The sequence below is a fragment of the Xylocopa sonorina genome, unplaced genomic scaffold, assembly GCF_050948175.1.
Source record: "Xylocopa sonorina isolate GNS202 unplaced genomic scaffold, iyXylSono1_principal scaffold0014, whole genome shotgun sequence".
Taxonomy (NCBI): domain Eukaryota; kingdom Metazoa; phylum Arthropoda; class Insecta; order Hymenoptera; family Apidae; genus Xylocopa; species Xylocopa sonorina.
In genome coordinates, this window is record NW_027490090.1 from 2905885 (window position 1) to 2918148 (window position 12264).

The 12264-nt window shown below is 42.9% G+C and overlaps 1 protein-coding gene across 1 annotated transcript in view; it reads right to left on the reverse strand.

Moving 5' to 3' along the window:
• Positions 1 to 4611, reverse strand: part of LOC143431826 (facilitated trehalose transporter Tret1-like) — a 352198-nt gene extending 347587 nt beyond the window's left edge. The window contains exon 1 of the mRNA XM_076908778.1: positions 4603 to 4611. The gene's annotated coding sequence lies outside the window, so the exon portion shown is untranslated. The remainder of the gene's footprint in view (positions 1 to 4602) is intronic.
• Positions 4612 to 12264: the final 7653 nt, after the last annotated feature.

Genomic DNA, 12264 nt, shown 5'->3' on the forward strand with positions numbered 1-12264 from the left:
TGAAAGTGCCTGTAATTAATTTAAAAATTATTATTAAGAGTTTACATTTTTATTGTGGAAGTAGAATAAGGTTTGGGGTGTGTTTTTGGAGAAATGAGTTTGTAATTAGATTATATGACTTTTGAAAAAGGTGAATAATAGTTTCCCAAGTAAATTGAGCCCCTTTTTGACCAATAAAAAGCTTCAGAACACCAATTATCGTAAGTGGAACGTTACTCAACAGTGAAACACTGAAGTTTCCAGTTCCAACGTCGATCTCAGTAATTAAATTAATTAACCAGCGTGTATTCATCGCGAGACATTAAAACGTATCTTTTACACGGTATATTCCAATTAAATATCGCCACGTGTCGATACAAATGATCGAGTTTAACGCGGATCTGTGGCGAGCGATAACTAACGATCAGCTGGCGAGCTAGTAAAAGCGCCGTGTGTACAAATGATTTTATTTTTCATTGAATAATACGCGAACAGAGCTCCATGGAGCGACTCAGCGATTTATCGTCTTCGTATCTTCCAATTTCGAGTCGAAAAGCATCAATTTCAAAGGAATGGACTGGCAATTTTGCTCTCGAAGTGCACTTTTCACGCCCAAAAACACAATTTTTAATTAAAGAAACTCTCAAATATTCGCTATTTTCGAAGCTGAACCTTAAAAATAATAATATTGGTTTTTGAAATTTATTTGGATTATTTATGACTTGAAAACAAGATCATTAAGTCCAGTCGTGCTTTTAAGAAGAGGTGCAAATCGACGAAATAGTGCTGCAAGGTTCGAAATTTGACCAATGAGAAGCCTCCATCGCGTTCAGAGCGTGATTAGCATTATTTACGACCTATTAGCCCATAAATCAAGAGCCAGCTGGCGTGTTGGTGCGTGTTTGCTTCCTCCACAGCTCGAGTTCGAGGAAAATAGCATCGCAGATCGCTGGAACGATAACAGACTGAGGTTAGATCGGGGTGGAAAAAGAGCTGGCCATCTTCTTCGTGATTTACGTGGACTGGGTTACCCCCCCTCTTGTCTTCGCTCGATCTTTCGCGCGAGTTTCGAACGGATTACGCGAATCAGCCTCGAGTTAGTATCTCACGAACTCTATCGCAGTTTTGTGAACTCAAACTGGGGTGCTTTTGCTCGATTTTGGGTCTGAGAAGTGTTGCTTCAAAAAATCAAGCGCTATGTTGAAGTAATCACAATATTTGAATTTGAATTTCGCGGGTGAACAAAGTTGAGATTTGAAAATTGCGAATGTTTGAGAGTTGTTTAATTAAAGATCGCGTTTTTGGCGTGAAAAGTGCACTTTGAAAGCAAAAAATAGTCTTCAAATTGTCCCAAATAAATATTGCAGCTCTCGAAAATAATTTTAGAGCAACAATTTTGCCAAATTAGACGTCTTTTTGAAAGCTCGAGTGGACTTAATCTTCTTTTTAAGTTCATAACATTCTTCTGGCGCGAAATTTAAATATTTAAAATTCTTTTTGGAACTTTTTAGACACAACGATGGTTCTTGAAGGTTCTCATTGATTTTTTGATTAAATTTATGGGAAATTTCACGCAGTAAAATCGTTTGCAATCGACCAGATCGAATTTTCCAGCAGTTCTGCTCGAGTTCGAGCGTTCTTTTTTCGAGGGCGACCCCAAGGACGATGAAACGAGGGTTTTCGGGGTGGAAATCACCGAGTCAGCACGTTGTTCGCAAGGAACACGTCTGGTCAAATAAAATGTATCGGCTATCTCGCTGGAAGTCCTCGTATTGGTCGAGCAATACGCAAGACACTGCTCTCGACCATTTTATTTCGCACACAGCATTCAATATTCTTCGCATCGACCAAAAAACTTGCTCTGCCAACTCTTAGAAACTGCTCAAAACAATTTTTAAGCGAAAATGTCACAAAAGATTAAAACAATTTGAAATAAGAAATAAGAAAGTGCAGTGCAATGTGTCTCGAGCCTTAAAACAGCAATATCTGTCCGCCATTTTAACACAGAACATGAATTTTAATTTTGAATGCAGAATAAAGCACGTAGCCTTCGAAATAAACGTAAACCAGCTGTTTTTTTAGATTCTGGTCCATCTGGAATGCAAATTAAATTACCCAGAACCGCGTACGAGTCGCATTCCACTTTGCATCGCAGCGCATGTCAACAAATCTGCAAAATCTATCAAGCTGTACGAGGAATTAGCATAATTTGACACTCTCGCAGAATGGTGAGGGCATTGCAGCCTCTCTCGTGGTCTGTCGGGGCCCCAACAAGTCCACCTCGACTCGCATCTCCAGGAACAACGTCGTTCCATCGAGCAGATTGACCACCTTCGATGGTAATGGGTGGCTGATTACAAAGCACGCTCCAGCTCGGGCCAGCCCCCTGTTTATATCAATATCTCTGTCCAGCGTGCTCGCACACAGGCCCAGGGAGCACGTGAGGCCCTCTGGTGCCCTCTCAAACCACGAACACTCGTCTGCGACTCGACAAATGCACTCCAATAAGCTAAAAACTGTCTTATACAACTGGTTTCTGACTATAGTTCGCCATTTTGGACTTGTTTATTGACGAGACATTTCTCAGGGCCCCTCATAGGACCCATAGGTCCTTCGGTGCACTGTAGAACCACAATTACTCGTCTATGAATCGTAAAACCGACTCCAATAAGCTAAAAACTGTCTCACGTAAGTGCTTTTTGGTTAAACTTTGCAATTTTGAGTCTGTCTATCAAGTTTTCCACGCGAGACATTTCTCAGGGCCCTCTATAGGACCCAGAGGCCCTCTAGTGCCCTCTCAAACCACAATTACTCATCTATCACTCGTCTAACCCACTGCAATACGCTAAAAACAGTCTTACACAACTGCTTTTTGGTCAAACTTTGCTATTTTGAGTCTGTCTATCAACTTTTCCGTGCAAGACATTTCCCAAGGCCCTCAATAGGACCCATAGCACCGCTCAACCAAGATTACCCATCGTCGTCCGCGTTTCCAAGAACCCAACAAGAGAAGAGGGTCGCCTTAAATTCTGTAGAATTTTCAATATGTGGCATAATGCTGGGTACGAGGCAGAAATAAAGGGCCGCAGAGGGGCCCAGCAATTGCCATCCTCGATAAGATGGCTCCCTCGATCGCCGCGGCTACGCCAATGGCCGATGATGAAGTTATCCAGCGATAATGGCTCCATTACGTTGCCCAGTCTCTGATAGGGCCCCGTGTGGACCCCGTGCGATTCCACGATCGCATGGTTCAGCCTCTACGAGCGACGAAGAGGCTCGATTATGCTCGAGAAGAGGACGAAGAGGCTCGATTGTGCTCGAGAAGAGGACGCAGAGGGTATCGTCGCAACGTATACTTACCAGGGCGATTGTTTATGTTGGCTGATGGCCACTTATGCTGCACACACATCGCATTACTGGGCCCGTTCTCGAGGCTCGCGAGCCGTTACTTAGCCCGTGGCTAAGGCGTCGTAGAGTAATGGCGAACACGTTACGGGTAAAATGTATACTTAGTGGGCTCGAACGATGCCACAGACGAGATTACGCCTAGTCGATGCTCGTCTTCCTCTGAGAAGCCACCGTGGCCACCCTTATGGGCCCCCCTCGCCCCCCTCCTTGCTCGTTCTGGCTTGGTTCGAGGAAGTGTGCATTGAGGGGACGAATAGGTGACCAGGGTGCTTGGGTGAGGGGCATCTTTTGGTGCTGATGGGAGTTGAGGGGAAGTTGTGGAGGTGTTTTTGAGGATTTGAGAGGGTTTTTGGAGCTTGTATTTTTTTTTATTATTTTTTGCAAGATTTAGTGTGCTTTTGGGATCGTGTTTGGTAGATCAGGCATTTTTCTGAGCCTCCAAAATTATTTTTGAGGTAATGCAATATTTATTTGGGATCATATTTAACGGCTCAGAGGCTTTGGTCTTCTTTTTGAGTATCTGAAAATTATTTTCACAATCTTTAATATCAGTTTACAATCACATTTAACAACTCAGACCCACACCCAATGCATCACAGAAAAACTACCCCTCAACCAACCAAATACCCCATCCAGATATACCCAGTGACCAATCTGTAACTCGTATTAGCCAAGACCAACCGGAAATCACCTACGAATTTGTTCAGAATCCGTATTACAATGAACTGATGACGAAAAAACGTAGAAAAAGCGAGGTTGAGAGGTTAAATACCGCGTTAGCGATACCCCATCGAGTTGCTAACCTCGAACTAATCAGCTGATTGCGCAACCAGCGAAAGTAGAATTCCGTGAAGAGGAGAAGAACAGTCGGTTTTAATCGATCCACGTCGATTACAGCGACTCATCGTCCATAAACAGTCGCCCACGCGACTTCCTTGGGCAACTTCCACCCGCTGGCCCCCACCTCGACCCGCCATTTTGCTTTTATTGCCCTGAGATAAAGGCGGGATTCAATAGTTATTCATTAAACGCGAATTCAGTCGAGCAGGATGCCCGGGTCACCAGCAACGCTGACCTTGCGGCTACGTTCAAACGTTTTATCTGCACGAGAGACTCTCTCGTGCTCTCTTTCTCAGAGAATTCTTTATTTCTCTCGTCGAGCTTTCGATTTGCGCGCTCGACACGCTCTCGAGACCCCCTTTTCTGGTCCACCACGCTTCCTGCCTCGTCGTTTCCGGTTTACTCGACTTCTGACGCGAGAAGTCGATGGTTGCCTCGTTTCAGAGAATTTTTGGGTTTTTTTTTTGAATATGGAAGATTTTGAATATTGTTTTAGGGACTTGGAAGGGGAGTAGAGTCATTGAGGGCGACAAATGGATGTTGAAGGTAGTAGAAATTATTTTTGGGGGTGTGAGAAATTTTTTAGGAAGAGATCAGAGCCTCTGAGCTGTTGAATATGGTCCCAAATAAATATTAAAGCTGTAGAAAATAATTTTAGGGACTCTGAAGAAAACCAAAGTCTCTGAGTTACTAAAAATGGTCCCAGATAAATATTACATTATCTCAAAAATCATTTTTGAGCCCCAAAAGAAGATTAAAGTCCACGATCTACCAAATATTCAAACTTAAATCGCCAAAATATTAAATTTCATGAAAAATTGAGTTGCGAGAAATAAGAGTGCGTTAAAGTAGAAATGATTGCATGAAACAATGCGAGAAAATTGTAGAAAGTCCCAGAAATGGGACTCAGCCATCTTGCAAAGCAACCGCGTCGAATCTTGGGCACACACGATTAAATCCAGCTCGTTTCTACGAGCTGGTCATGGGAACGCGCCCTGATTCCGATCGCCGTGAAAAATCGCTCGGGAAAAAGGGTGTTCCCGATCAGCCACGGCTAATTAAAACAGTATTTAGAAACGAGCCGCCTAACAGCTCATTTAACGCTCTGGGACGCTGGTCTATGAGAAAACTGACCCTCGTTCCAGGTCTTGCTTTCGTAAAGTCACTGAAAATTCACTTGACGGAAATATTTAAGTGCAGAATTCATTTTTTTCGTTGAATCGAAGCTTCGAGGCTCCAAAATTACATATTAAGTTCGCAAAATCACTGAAAATTAACGTTCAAAAAATTCTCAGCCCTACTTCTTCCTTTTTAAGAACAAAAAACAGCCAAACACTCAACACATTACAAAGGATTTCCACGTAACAAAGCCCCAGACGAAATTCTAGACCCCAAAATTATATATTGCGTTCGCAAAGCTACTAAAAATTAACACAACAATTTAAAAAAAATTCTCAGCTTTCCTTCTTCTCATCCAAGAACAAAAAACAGTCAAAAACTCGACGCATAGCGAAGAATTCGCTCTCAACAAAGTCCCAGCCGAAATCTCGCGATCCTGTGGGATCGTTCGCGCAGCAAAAAGCGGCGATCAGATAGTCCCTGGCAGCCGCGATCTTCCCCGCCCGCGCCTCCTTGAAAAGAGCAACAAATCCAGTGGCATTATCGCCCATCGCCGTTGGTAATCCTATAGGTGCTTAGCGTGAAATCCCATAATCGATAGTTTGCTGAACGCGGGGTCTGAGGCACGTGGCGCCACGCGCGTCCCTCCATTAGGCCATCCGAAAGTACACGGGACAACGGTGGCCTCGTAACACCGTATCTCTATGTTAATATGGGAATGCGCGTCGACTGTGGCCCATGGGGGAATCCGACACGCCTCGCGCGACACATCTGCCCCCTTCCAGTCGAGCACTGCCACGATTTTCCTATCGCAGGTACGCCAAAAGATCCCACAGTGTAGCTGTGCGGCTGGCAATTATCGAAATTAGATGCGATCACGCGTTATCTTGGCGAAATGCGATGCCAGTGCGATTTGCAGGGGCGCTGAGGTGGCTCCAACTAGCGTCGAACCTCCTAAAAGAAGCTCAGAGCAGCTGATGCAGTAAGTGCAAATGGTTCAAAGTGTCTGGTAAGAGCACTGCCACGATTTTCCTGTCGCAGGTACGCCAAAAGATCCCACAGTGTGGCTGTATGGCTTGCAATTATCGAAATTAGATGCGATCACGCGTTATCTTGGCAAATGCGATGCCAGTGCGATTTGCAGGGGCGCTGAGGTGGCTCCAACTAGTGTCGAACCTGTTATATTGCCCTACAATGCTTACTTACGCGTGAAACTGCATGACATCTTAGGGAAATGCTCTGATTTGGCAAGTCTTCGCTTCTCTTTCGATGTAATTGGTCAGTGAGAGTCAATATCAGAGGTTTCCACTCAATTTTGCCAAAGTAATTCATTGCATATTGCATTCTACCCTTAAAAGAAGCTCAGTGCAGCTGATGCAGTAAATGCAAATGCTTCAAAGTGTCTGGTGCAGAGGTTTCTACCTAATTTTGCCAAAATAATTAATTGCATGTTGCATTCTAACCCTAAAAGAAGCTCAGAAGAGCTGATGCAGTAAGTGCAAATGCTCCAAAGTGTCTGATGCAGAGGTTACAGTGTAATTTTGCTATTGTCAGTGCTGCACTGCTACTTTTCATTGAGTTAAAACACAATTGACGCTTAAAGGAGTGCACAAAAGTGGCCCAAAGTTGACTTAGCAGCTACAAATGTCTAATTAGAGAGGCTTATCGAGTTGGCCATTCATAAATCGAGCGTTCTCGCGATGTCAGAGCAGGCTGGGTGGATCCGTTACCAAATAATCGTCGCCAGATTACGATGGAAACGGTTCGACGCGATAACCCTTTCGAAGAGGAGCGTGGAATAAGTAACTGGGCCAATTATATCATGGTCCAGTCGAGATTTATGGAAGATTCCCGCTGCTGGCGGCGTCAACCTCAAACAGGCCGACCGATTATCGTTGTTTTGAACACGAAAATTGATGTAGCCGTGGATCCACAATCGTGGAAAGGCTGTCCCACGCCAGGCGGGCCATTAACCATCCCAGGGGTCGACCTCACTTCCTTTGATAGCGGCGTCTAAAAGTCTACCACGGTCGAAACAGCTGCAACAGTCCTCCCCCCCCCCCCCCCCCCCTCTCTGGTTCTCTCTGACTCTCTCTGACCCTCTCTGGCTCTCTCTGACTCTCTCTCTCTCTCTGACCCTCTCTCTCCGCTCGACGATCATCACGCGTTCCGCTTCGTATGGGATATTAATTATGCTGCGTTGATAATGGCGCTGGTGCAACGAATCCATTAATTGGCCGCGCAGATACGTCCACCCTGTTAGGGGAGTCGATAACTACAGAAATAGCGTTCGTAAATCCGTCAAGACGGGGCCATTGATTCCGTGAAGCGTTCAACGGGTCATCGTCTCGTTCATTCAACGCCTTCGTGCTCATTCAGCTCTCTGCTGCTCGCTAATTGCGGTTTTTGGGCAGCTATTGTTATTGGGGTGCGGGTTTTCTTATTTGCAGACTTCTGGGTTTATGTTTGGATCGAGGTTTTCGTTAAATAAGGGGTGTCTATGCTTTCGAAAACTCTGAAAGTCGTGTTACTTTGTTTTATGCAAACATTAGGGTAAATGGTGGAATTTAAGGGACAGTAATTGTTATTGGGGTGGGGGTTTTCTTCTTTGGAGACTTCTGGTTTTAAGTTTAGCGAGAGTTTTCTATTGCACAAGGTTTAGAAACCTCTGAAAATGGTATTACTTAATTATATGCAAAAATTCTCGTTAACTGTTTGCACAATTGCATTTGAGGGACACCAACAGTTATTGGGGTGAGGGTTTCCTTGTTCCACGACTTCTGCTTTCAAATTTGCCTCGAATTTTCCATTGAACAAGCACTGTCAATGCTTCAGAAAACCCTCAAAACCACAATACTCCACAAAAAACAAAAACCTCGTATACAGTGTGCCCAATAATCCATCCTCCCTCGCAGACACTGCATCTCAACGCACCGAAGCATCGATCAACCAACGACTCAGACGACTTTCTTCAGCCCAGCAGAGCTTCTGTAATTAACCACTCGCTGGACACCGACTACTGGGCTTAATACAATAATAAGGCGATGGTAGCAGCCGCGAATAAATTAGCAGCGGAGGGTTCTATGGCTCCCACGTGCGTTGTATTTACGTGGCGCGAATGCACGTCGGGGACGGCCGCTAATTACGAGGATGAACGAGCCGCGAATGGATGTCGTTCATCTTACTGAAAACGCAGCTTCCTCTTCCGGGGGCGGCGCGAATCTCGCCCCAACCGCCCCCACCCCAAACTCCCGCGACTTAAGCCCAATTTGCATCTGTCGCGCGACTCGCTACAGACGCAATTAGATCGGAATTATCGCCGTCCGTTTGCCAGCGAATAATTGCTGTTAATCGTTATTGCCACGCGGAGACGGCCGCTTCGTTCAACTGCCGCTGCGATCGTCCCTCGACCCATGAATTTCGCCTCTGTGGGCCACCTCCGATTATTTAGAACGAAAAATATATTTTTTTTTAGGACTAATGAGATCATTTGAAACCTTGAATATTTTTTTTAAGGACTAATGAGATTACTTGGAAGCTCGAATATTTTTTTTTAGTGACTAATAAGATTATTTAGAACCTCAAATATTTTTTTTTAAGACTAACGAGATTATTTGGAAGCTCGAAAAATTTTTTTAACACTGATCAGATTATTTAGAAACTCGAAAATATTTTTTGAAGACTGCTGGAATTATTTTGAAGCTCGAAAATATTTTTTAAAAATAAATGAGACCTTCTAATGTACATCTCGAGCGCAATGAAGGGAATAAAGTATATTTCTCTAAGCATAGACACTCTTTACAGATTAAAAAAAAATATTTGAAGGCGTTGAAGAGCTCCTTCTACACTGCACTATCTTTTTTTTTCTTTTTTTTTCTGTAAAAGGGGTTGTAAAATTTCTGGTTGACACACAGGTAGAATCTTCTTATCGCTGTCTTTTAGATGGACGATGTCGTATGCATTTTTAAGCTCAGCTAAATATTACAGCTGCGAGGAGCTTTGACCACTTTGAGGCTTTAAATATTCATCGATGGCCCCGTGGAAAAATGCAGCCACTGCTTTCAGCTCGAGCGGAATATAAAGTCCCGGAAAACTGCTCGTTCCTTTCTCAGCTCGCGTAAACATATTCACAGCCAATCCCAGCAACTTTTAAAAATCACACGAGCAACAATTAACCCACTAAAAAAATTCAAAAAAATATTTGTAAAATATGTAGACTCACTTTTAGCAACTTTGAGTGAAATAATAAGTTGTTATGGGAAAAATGCAGGATTTTTCAGGTGGTTCGAAGCAAGAGGGGTTGGTTCAGATGGTTTTTGGGGTTTGGAGAAATCAGAAATGGTCGCAGAAACGCTCTGGCGGTGATTTAAAATGACAAGCGCTCGAGGCTGGGGTTATCCCAAGAGTGCTGTGTCTCACAGCTGACTGCCTCTGCCAGACGACGCGATTAAAAAACTTCCACCCCCAGTGCTGTGGATCTCGCGAATTTATTAGTTCCGCCCTCTTCGTGCACTGTGGGTGATTTTGAGGACGCTAACTGAGCAGCCATTGCTCTCAGATTTTTCTTCAATTTTTGAGGATAATTTTTGGTTTTAATAGAAAATGTTTGATAATGAATTTTGTTGATTTTTAAGGGTGGTGATTGTGAGCCTTTGATTTCGGATTTGGAAAATTTTTAAGGGTGGCAATTCTGAGCTCTTGATTTGGAATTTTAAAAATTTCTAAGCATAGCAATTTTATGATTTCAATTTGGAATTTTTCAATATTTCTATGCATAGCAATTCTAAGCTTTTGATTTGGGATTTTTCAATATTTCTAAGCATAGCAATTCTAAGCTTTAAATTGGGAATTTTTCACTACTTTTAAGCAAAGAAATTCTGAGATTCCAATTTGGAATTTTTAAATTTCTGAGTGTTCAATTTCGTATTTTCCATATTTCTAGGCGTAGCAATTCTGAGCCTTTGACTTGAAATTTTCCAGATTTCTAGGCATAGCAATTCTGAGCCTTTGACTCGAAAGGCTCAAGATTTCTAGGCGTAGCAATTCTACCAGAAATTATCCAATATTTCTAAGCATAGCAATTCTCAGTCTTCAATTTGGAATTTTTCAAATTTCTGAGCGTGGCAATTCTGAGCCTTCGACTTGAAATTTTCCTATACTTCTAAGCATAGCAATTCAAAGCTACAACAATTTCATAAAAAAAACCCATTTAACACAGTAAAAGACAGAAATACCAAACCAATTAATAAACCAGCAGCAGTCGCAGTGAAAATAAGCCACGTTGCAAATAAAACATTCAGTCTTTTCTCCTATTCCTTCTTTTTTTTTTCTCTCTCTCTCGCAGCGAATAAAGTAGCAGCGGATCAGAAACAAATTGAAACGGTCGACGAATTTCCCTGAGAATATTGGTTTAACGTCCACTCGAGGCAGCGCAAAGCCTCGCGAATTTATTAGCTCTGGGATTGGTGGTAGCTGCACGTTTCCTCTTCCACGGGGCCGCCGTTCAACCGCTAATGGATGTCCTGCTGGTATCTTCCAACCACGGTTCTTGAATGAGCTTGTAATGCAGCGCGCAGAGCCGAGCCTTTGTCCGGCTGCGTTGGATGGCGAATTTCTTGCCACTGAAATGGAACGTTTCTTCGCCACTTTCTGCCTTTCTGCCGTGGAATTAACCAGCCGACTGATAACAGCCTCAGTGAATAATAAACCAGAGAAATGGCGGATTGGCTGATGTAATTGTATCCTTGTTTAAATTGTACACCGCAGAGAGAATATGTTGAGGATTGGGGTTTTGGAGATCGTGAAAATGGGGTTTTCGAGGTTTTGGGGGAAGAATTGTTGAAATATGGCTGGTAAATAAATATGGTAGTTTGTTGAGATAATTTTGAAGGCTTAAGAGAGGTCTTAAGCACACATACATCTGAAAAAAAATTCAAAAATAAAAGTATTGAAGCTTACAAAAATTAATTTTGAAGTTTCAGAGGAAGAATTATTGTAATATGGCTGACAAGAAAATATATTATAGTAGTGTGTTAAGATAATTTTAAAGGGTCGAGAGAGACCTTAAGCACACATATCTCTAAAAAAAATTTCAAAAATACATGTACTGAAGCTTACAAAAATTAATTTTGAAGCTTTAGAGGAAGAACTATTAAAATATCGCTAAAATAATTTTAAAAAAACCCTGAATATCATAACTTAAGCCTCAAAAAACCAGTTCAAATCAAATAATTATTACACAATTTACTCAAAAATAACTTTCAACTTAAAAAAAAACAAATACAACAACTCTAACTCTCCTGAAATCGGCCAAATCTCGCGTAATAACAATTCTAGCCCTGAAAGAACCGATCGATCACGTGGAACGCTCGAAGGGGTGGGGGTTGGCGAGTGGGTTACGCAACAGAAGAAAGGGCGCGCGTTCGTTTAAATCGTCGAACGGATGCCTCGTTCATCTACCAGCACGTGGCTACGTGAACGTTTTGACAGCGTTTAGCAGGCTGAAACGTTTAGTCCTGGCAGGATTCTTGGCGGCCCTTTAAAGGGATGATGGATTCCCTCGACACGCGACCAACACGCCCACCAGCTCCGCTCGCCACGATCCTCTGCGACAATTTATCCATCGAACGGCTATTAACAACGATATCAAACAATTCATATATCTCCTGCGCGACGTTCTGAGAATAATAGGGAAATGAATTCGCGCGAATGATGGAAATCGGGACTTTCGAGGGGCTGGCGGCAGGTTCGAGTCATCAGTCATCAGAGGGCATCAACGCCTCGCTAAATGGATTTACCAAGCCAGATTTCTTTCTTCTGTTTGCGATTAAAAGGTGGCTGTAAATTAGTGCAGTTGGAGCTGATTCATTGAGCATTGATGTTGACTGGGTTTTTTTTTTTAATTATTTTAGTGGTGTC